The sequence below is a fragment of the Oenanthe melanoleuca genome, chromosome Z, assembly GCF_029582105.1.
Source record: "Oenanthe melanoleuca isolate GR-GAL-2019-014 chromosome Z, OMel1.0, whole genome shotgun sequence".
Classification (NCBI taxonomy): domain Eukaryota; kingdom Metazoa; phylum Chordata; class Aves; order Passeriformes; family Muscicapidae; genus Oenanthe; species Oenanthe melanoleuca.
The window spans coordinates 31,728,480-31,736,462 of record NC_079362.1 but is presented as its reverse complement, the minus strand read 5'-3'; positions in this window follow the sequence as shown (position 1 = coordinate 31,736,462).

Sequence of the window (7,983 nt, the reverse complement as noted above, 5' to 3'; positions counted from 1 at the left end):
GGGAGTGAAGGGAGGAAAATGAGAAAGAAGAAACCATTTCTAGCCCATGCCAAGCCTGTTGTTTCAGGGTAGAGAGAAGCATGGGTTATTTGCGCTAGTGAGCAAGCTCTACTGACTGATAGATTGTGCCTTCTAGTCTCACTCAGCTGGAATTAGGGGTTGACATTTAGTAATAGCAGTTGACATTTTGTAATAGCAAGTGGGAATATTAAGGTAATACTATTGATTGACGTGTTCCTCTGTCTACAAATGCCTGACTTGGTTTGCCTGGTGTGTGAGCTGCTGACAAATGTGCACGGCTGTTTGTGTGTTGTAGGCTCATGCACAGCAACTTCTGCCCTGCTCTGGAAAGACGTACAGTCAGCTGGGTGGTGTGCACAAGTGAACTGCCCTCCTGACCCAGCAGTGCTGTCATGTGCAGAGAAACATACTAGGAGGCCCAGGTGTGTGGCACAGTAGAAAAGCACAGTACTGACCAGGAGAACCATCATACCCTCTTCTTCCTGGTGTCTCCTGGCAGACAAGCCCTGTGTGAAAATCAACTTCACTAAGACTCTGTGTACATGATCATCACCATGCTCACTCATTTTTCTGCTTAAAATGCCTATTGATGTCTGAACAATGCTGTCAGAAACCAAGATTCCATGTGAAATTCCCTTACTGATTCATTTTGTTTGTAAAATACATTAAAAGCTCAAATCCCATGTATGTGTAGGACAGATCAGAATCAAGTCTGCCCTATTTAGACCCTTTCTGTATTATTTATGTCAAGATAACATGGTGTGCTTTGAAATCGGGTCCCAGAGCAAATTGGAGCTTGACGGTGAGCGAGATACTTTCTGCGAGAGCTCTGCCATTTGGGTGCAGACATCAGAAATCCAGTGCCAAACAGGGCCACAGAAAGGGAAAAGGACAACGCAGCAGAAGAGAACTGCTCTGATATTTGGAGCAGAATAATTTACTCCCACACCTGGGAGTAATATTTTTTTTCACTTATCCTGCTAGATGTATTGCTTTGCTGCATGTACCCTGTAAGGACTGGTCTGGAGCTGCAGAAAGGCAAGAGTACTTCGAGCTCTTTGCAACCTCATTCCTCTGCTCTATACCACATTCCCTATGAACAGGGGCACCATTTGTACTGGCAGCACAACCAGGACAGCAAGAGGATTAGTGTTGAAGAAGAATAGCTTTGTCTGCCCTGCATCTTCTCATTTTTTTTTTTCTGGTGCTCTGCTTGCTTCTAATATATTTATATCAGATTCTTTCTCCCCAGTGTCACCCTCTCTTATCCATGCCCAAGCACATCCCATCCCTATTTTCTGTTCCCTTGTTCTTGTTTCTGTGAACTGGAAGCATAAGCCAGATGTCTGCCTCTTAGTTAAACAGTAGTTTTGTAGGTACTTGTACTGGGATACCTATAGTCTCTGATGTGTGAGCATATCTAAGATACATTGAACAGATCCAACTATGCAATTGATACAGTAAGTAAGGGAAAGAAAGTTTTCAGCAGTGGAGTAGTTGAAGTCTCCGTACCTTGGTTGAAAAATTGATGTGAAATAACTTAGTATCTGAAGAGAATTCTACACCCATAGCACTTTTCCAGTATTCAGTCCCCATTATGGTAATTACAGGATCATCCAGATTCAAAGCAGGGTCAGAACTTGTGGCTTAAGGGGGAATGGAGTACCCAAGATTTGTAGATGCTCATAGTTGAAAGAATTTACAAATTAGAGGGGTCGCAAAAGCTTGCAAAGTTTTATTTGTAAATGACACTCTTGGCATGTAAATTGGTATGAACGCTTAGCACCGGGCTTGGATAATGGGGCAGGGTGAAAGATAACAGAGGGATGAATTGGAGAGGAGGAGAGAGAGTGAAAGGGAAAAAAAGGGAGAAGGTGAGATCACCAGTCCTGGCTCCAGCACTGATCCAGCTGATGGTATGCTCAGGATTGTGGGAGCACCTGCGCACCCAGGCTTTATGGGGGTACATCTTACAGATAAATCTCCCCATCTTGGAAATAAGTTCCTCACTTTGTATGTAAATTACTAATCCTGTGCAGTCCATTCCTCTAGACCTTTCTGGAAATGGATCAGAAGGCTCTGGGGATCCCTGGTGGTATCAGTATCCTCTTACAGTCCATGCCCATTTCTCAGCCTCATCCCTGCACTTGTGCAGTGTTGTGCTCATATCCAGGAGCCAGAACAAGGATGTTTGTCTCAGAAATGTGCTGCCCTACCTCCTTATGGCCTCTCCTCCAGCCACATCCAGTTCTTTCTCAGTGTATTATCACCAACAATTCTTGGCTCTTATCACCAACAGTCCATGGCTCCACAGCTATCTGGCTATTGGTGTTTGAGGCATATCCATGAGCCCTCTTGTCTCCTAGGATATACAGCAATGAAGTCAGACCAGTTTGCTTAGGACTTTGTCTGATCTTGAAAAACCTCAGCAATGAAGACAGCACAACCTCTTTGGGCAATTGATTTTCCTTCTGGATCAGTCCTAGGGTAGATGCCACAACACAGCCCTTTGATAGAGTACAACTTATTGAGCACAACCCTCTGCCCTCATTCGAAGTTATACCAGTTGGCTGCACATACAGACCATAAAGTCTTGCCTTAAATACAAGAATGCTGTTTTAACAGAACAAGAGTTGAAAATGTTGCTAAATTCAACGCACATTACATCCATTGCTCTCACCCATCCAAAGATCCATTATTTTATCAGAAAAGGGCAATCAGGCTTGTTCATTGCTATGACTTTTCCTTGATGAACCTGTGCTGATTTTTCACAATTACGTATTTCTCCTTCATGTGTTCAGATACATCATGAAAGAGAACTTGTTTCATGGATTTTCTTTCCAGAGATTGAAGTATGACTGGTCAGTCTGCCATTGCTTGTGCTGTTCTTTGAGTTCTTTTTAAGTATAAGTGCAACATTTCTACACTTGACAGGGATATACATAGCTCCTCAAAGATGACTGAAAGTGATCTTACACTGGCATCAGACAGCTCTCTCAGCATCCTTGGACACAGCTCTTGTGTTTCTATGGACTTGTTTAAGTCAAGTTTTCTCCAGCAACTCCTATCTCGTTCACTTATGGTCATCTCTCCCCTCCATGAATCCCAGGGCTGAAGCCCTAGGAGGCCTTGCTGTGTAAAGAAGGCATTGAGTTCCTCAGGTTTTACTGTGTCCACTTTGAGTAAAACACCAGCCTTCTTAGTGACCAGAAGCCATGTCCTTGTTCAGCTGCTTGATGTGGGGGTCCAGGGAGTCCCTCTGGACCTTCTGTGGGTGTGAGAACCCCCCTGTCAGACCCCTGAGATACCCCCGAATAGAGCCAGGGGAGTCCGAGAACTGGATCTAGCTTCATGGGAACATCTGCCTTTTCTCAGAGAAGAAATGCAACCTTTAAGGGAAACTAGAGTGTGAATTGGATAGTTAGCACGTAGAAAAGGTAATTTTCGGGATTGTTTATATTATCAGCCACGAGGCCAAGATGGAGGAATTGGGCTGTGGTGTCTTCTTTCTTCTTCTTCTTGTTCTCCATGTTGGTGAGGGATGCTGGGAATCACAGATTGGTTGGGGACAAAACTGGACATAGTAATAAGATATTGTAGTATTGGAAAGATATTGTAAACATAGAATACAAAGTTTAGAGTATAAAAGATAAATCCTGCCTTTCGTGGGCAGACTTTCTTCCTGGACACGGTAATGCTGCTTGCGAGCAAGAACACTGTAGAGATAACAGATAATAAACAGACCTTGAGACCAGACAACAGTCTCCTGCAGTCTTTCTTCGGCAGCTTCAAGAATACCCTGCACCTTGAACCACCCTTCTATGTCCATCTGAGTGGTCTCGGGCACAAAGAGACCCTCAGACAGTGACACTTACCATTTAGCAGCTGAAGCTCTTTTTGTTACTATTGACATACAAGTTAAAATTCTTGCTGAGCTTTTACTTTCTTGACACCATCCCTACATGCCCAGGCAATGTTTATAAATTCCTCCTGTGTAGCCCATCCCTGCTTCCATCTTCAGTATATTTTTTTTTTTTTTTTGCGTTGGAGTCCTGCCACAATTCCCTATTTACCCAAGCTGGTCTGCTTATTTGTCTTTTTTTTCCTGAAAACGGAGATGGCCTGTTCTTACACTTGCTTGAAGCTTCAGAGATCTCATCAGTACTGAAAAGAGTGACAGAGTGAAAAGCAGCTCCTTCACCTCTGCACAGTGCAGGAGGTAGGGAGTAAGATGTCCTGAGCTGCAGAACTAAGGAGTCAGATACCTTAGGAGCACACCTTTGGGTTGACTAGCACTAAGTTGCAAGCCTTTCATCATGGTTGGGGCATTCGTAATATCCTGCATGGATCCTCTGCTTGCTGCTGACACTGCAGGTTTCTGTGCTGCAGTGCTCATAGGTTCTTGTCTCTCTTCAGCCACAGATTTTCAGGAAACTGTAGGGAGTTTCCAGCTGTTAGGAATGCTGTCCATCTGTCATGTATCATTAAAACTTGGTAACATTAAAAAAGATAAAGAAAGAAAGGAGAAGGAAATAGACAAACTTACTAGTTTTGTGCATTCTGTACTATATAAGGAGCTCACATGGTACCTGAAAGTGTAATTAAAGGCCATGCAGGCTCATTAAGTACAGAATGTGCGTATGGGGGTGGAGGTGGAATTAGGATTGCTCAAGCAATTTTTATTCTGGCATTTCCTAATGTTTTAATGTTTAAATTAGCAAGTCTTAATTAATTTTCATTACACAAAAAGTGCTGTTGTTACATAAATGGATCCACTGTCTGTTGCTTTTTTCTTGCTAAATCTCAGAAGCAAAAGGGGGTTTTCCCAGGGAATCCTGAATTTTGTTCACTATGTATGTTTTAATGCTAATTAAAGTATGTATTTGTTTGATTTGTAGCAGATAAGGTTCTGAAGACTCATTCTGCAAACCTGGAAACCTGCAAGCACACTGTTTGTTTCCACAGTGCACAGTATGGAAGGTGAATTGGAAGAAACTAGTTAAATCTTTATGTCAAAGACTGCCATGATACTAGTCTAAGAGCCTTCATGAAACAGATCCTAGATTAAAAACAATAGCAACAGCAAAAGATTTCAGAAGGGAGAGCAATTGTTGAGACCACAGAGCAAAACAGCAGCAAAGTATCTCCCAGAGTGCAAGAGCGTATTGCATAGGCAAGTTCCGCATTACTGGCAGGTATGGAGAGGAAACAGGAATGCAGAAGTCACTGCACTGGCATGTTTGCAGACTGCTGAACCAGACACTTTCCTCCAGACATGGATTAGCTGCTTGCTTCGACAAACAGAGCAGAACAGGCCAGTCAAATCACAAAAAACATCACAGGAGACAGCAAAACGCATGTCCAACACTCCGGGTAGCAAACCAGTTGCCCAGTGGCTGAATCTCTTCACAGTGAGGCAGGTCCTGGGAATGATTCCTTGTGTTGCCATCACTGGCAGTTGTGAGCCTGGAAAACTAACTTTAAGGGAACTGCGAGCAGCTGCCAAAAACATGGGAAGCTAAGTCACCTCTGCTGCTCTAAAGGCCAGTGAATGACAAGTCCATTGTGCATTCTCATCTCTGAATCATTTTCTGCAGAATCATTTTAAAGACTTGTCTACACTTTCTCTTGCTCCTCCATGTGAAGACATTCCTTCTCCCAAGGCTGAGTACAGATTTGTCTTTATAGCTATAACCATGTCTGCAAATAGGGAGATCCAGACTCACAACAGGTCTTTTTTGGCCAAAATAAATAATATATGCATTAGAAAGTGGACCCTATGAATGTGAAGTAAAACACACTCCTGACTGCTGTATTTCTGCTACCAGTCTTTTCTGAAACCTAAGATGACTCAATGAAAGATGTAAAAATTTCCTAATATTTCAAAGTACTTTCTTATTTTGTATTTAGTCATCCTTGCACTATTTTGTTTCCATTCATAGTTATACCAACTTTTTCCACTTTTACAACAAGACAAGCAAGTGAAATTATATTTATCTAAAACTCTGTCCTTTGTGAACTCACAGCTTCTACTAGTGAATTCTAGTACTACTAATTCTATTAGTGCCTTGTAGAATTAATCCTTCAAGGACAGAATTGGAAATAATATTTTAGTATTTTATTTTATTTTATTTTATTTTATTTTATTTTATTTTATTTTATTTTATTTTATTTTATGTGTAGAAACACATCATAATTTTAATGGCTTTGCAAATGTGCATAGCTGAAACTATTTCAGAATCGTTATATCAAACAATATTTCATTTAAAATAAGTGAATGCAAAATAGGTCAAATTTATATTTTGACGTAAAAGGAAATTTTAACAATCATCTTTCCTGAGGCAGCATTGTCTATGCTCTTCTTTTTTTTCTTTTCCTTGTTTCTTTGTCAGCACAAAGGTGGTTCATTGGGTCAGTAGTGTCTGGGCCTTGTCCCCCAGGTGTGGGCAAGCCAAGACAGGCTGTTTTCTCAGAAATTTCCCCGGATTTGTCCTTTGTTCTCTGCACAAAGAAATGTGTTAAATTGTAGCTAATGAGTGAAGTCAGGATCCACTTATCGCCAACAGGATTAGATGCCTGATGGTCCCAGAAAGCAATGGCTACAATTCCAGGTGCACTGCAACAAAGATGTAGATGAGAAGAGATGGTCGGTGCTATCCAGGTGGAGCACATAAGGGACTCAGTTAAATCTGCTTTAAGGATACTGTGCAAAGGCCATATCATTATAGTTTTTAAATACCTCAAATCATTACTGTTCATCTTCCCAGAAAGCAGTGACTTCTGTGGACAAGTACCTTCCTGTTCTGCCTTTCTATCTCATTCTCTCTCTCTCTCCTCTCTTCTTTCCTTTTCCTTCTCTCGGCAAGACAACAAAAAAGTTGGATGATTTATTTAATTAATTAAATTTCTAGTGTTTGGAAGATCTGTTTTGTGGTAATTTCAATTTCTCTTCAGTGCAATTTACCATGTCATTGGATGCACATCTTGTTATATGCTTCTTCAGCTGGACATTTATCTGGAATGGAATTCCCTTCCTAAACCTAACTTAAAACACTAATGAGGATGTTGTCATTTTTGATTGCTAATAACTACAGAGTTCTCAGAGTCCTTTTTCAGTTTTGCCTTTCTGTAGTCAAGTGCAGTGATATATTCCTTCTACTTTTTACAAATTTACAGATGTAGAGAGCAGCTACAAATATACAGGCTCGGTGAGGCCTATATAGGCTGGCAGAGGATTTTAGACAACTAAGTGCAAAGGTCTACAAGGTTGTTTCTGTCCTCTTTTGCCTGTGTCTGTGCATGCCAGAAATCCCCTGCAAGGGACTTGTTAATCTCTCTGCAGGAGGACACACAGTATGTTCATGCAGCCATAGCACATGAAGGCATGCATGCTTGCTTTACTCCTGGTCTTCTGCTGTCAGTTTATGTAATTGGAAAAGATAAATTCAGTATTTTTATTACATGGTGGTGGCAGAAAGTGATGCTTGAAAACTTCAGAGAAGTCCAGAATTAACCAGTTTAAGGAGTAATCTCAGTCCTTCTTTTGTTTCTGAAATAGCTGCTGACCGGTAAACAGGAAACACACCAACTGGGCGTAAACCAGCCCAGAAGGATGAGAAATGGCAAAGTGATTATGCTTGTCATGCTTGTCATCAGTGTTGCTGAAAATGAGAGCTAGCAAGTATTTGTGAAAGAAGGACAGTTCGCTTAGTGCTGCACTAGAAGACCCATCCCTTGCCAAGGGAAAAGTCTGTCACCAGTATAAGTAACTTTTTTTATGTGTTGACCTGCTTCAGTAATGCTGGATAGAAGGGCAGAAATCACAATGGTCTTGATGTCATATACATTTCATCAAAGTTGGTCTCTAGGAAGATGAGAAGGAAGACACAGTACTGTGTGTAAGTGAAGGCAGAGAAGAGTCAGGTATTCTGTCTTCTGGTGAGCTCCACAAAAGCTCAGGAG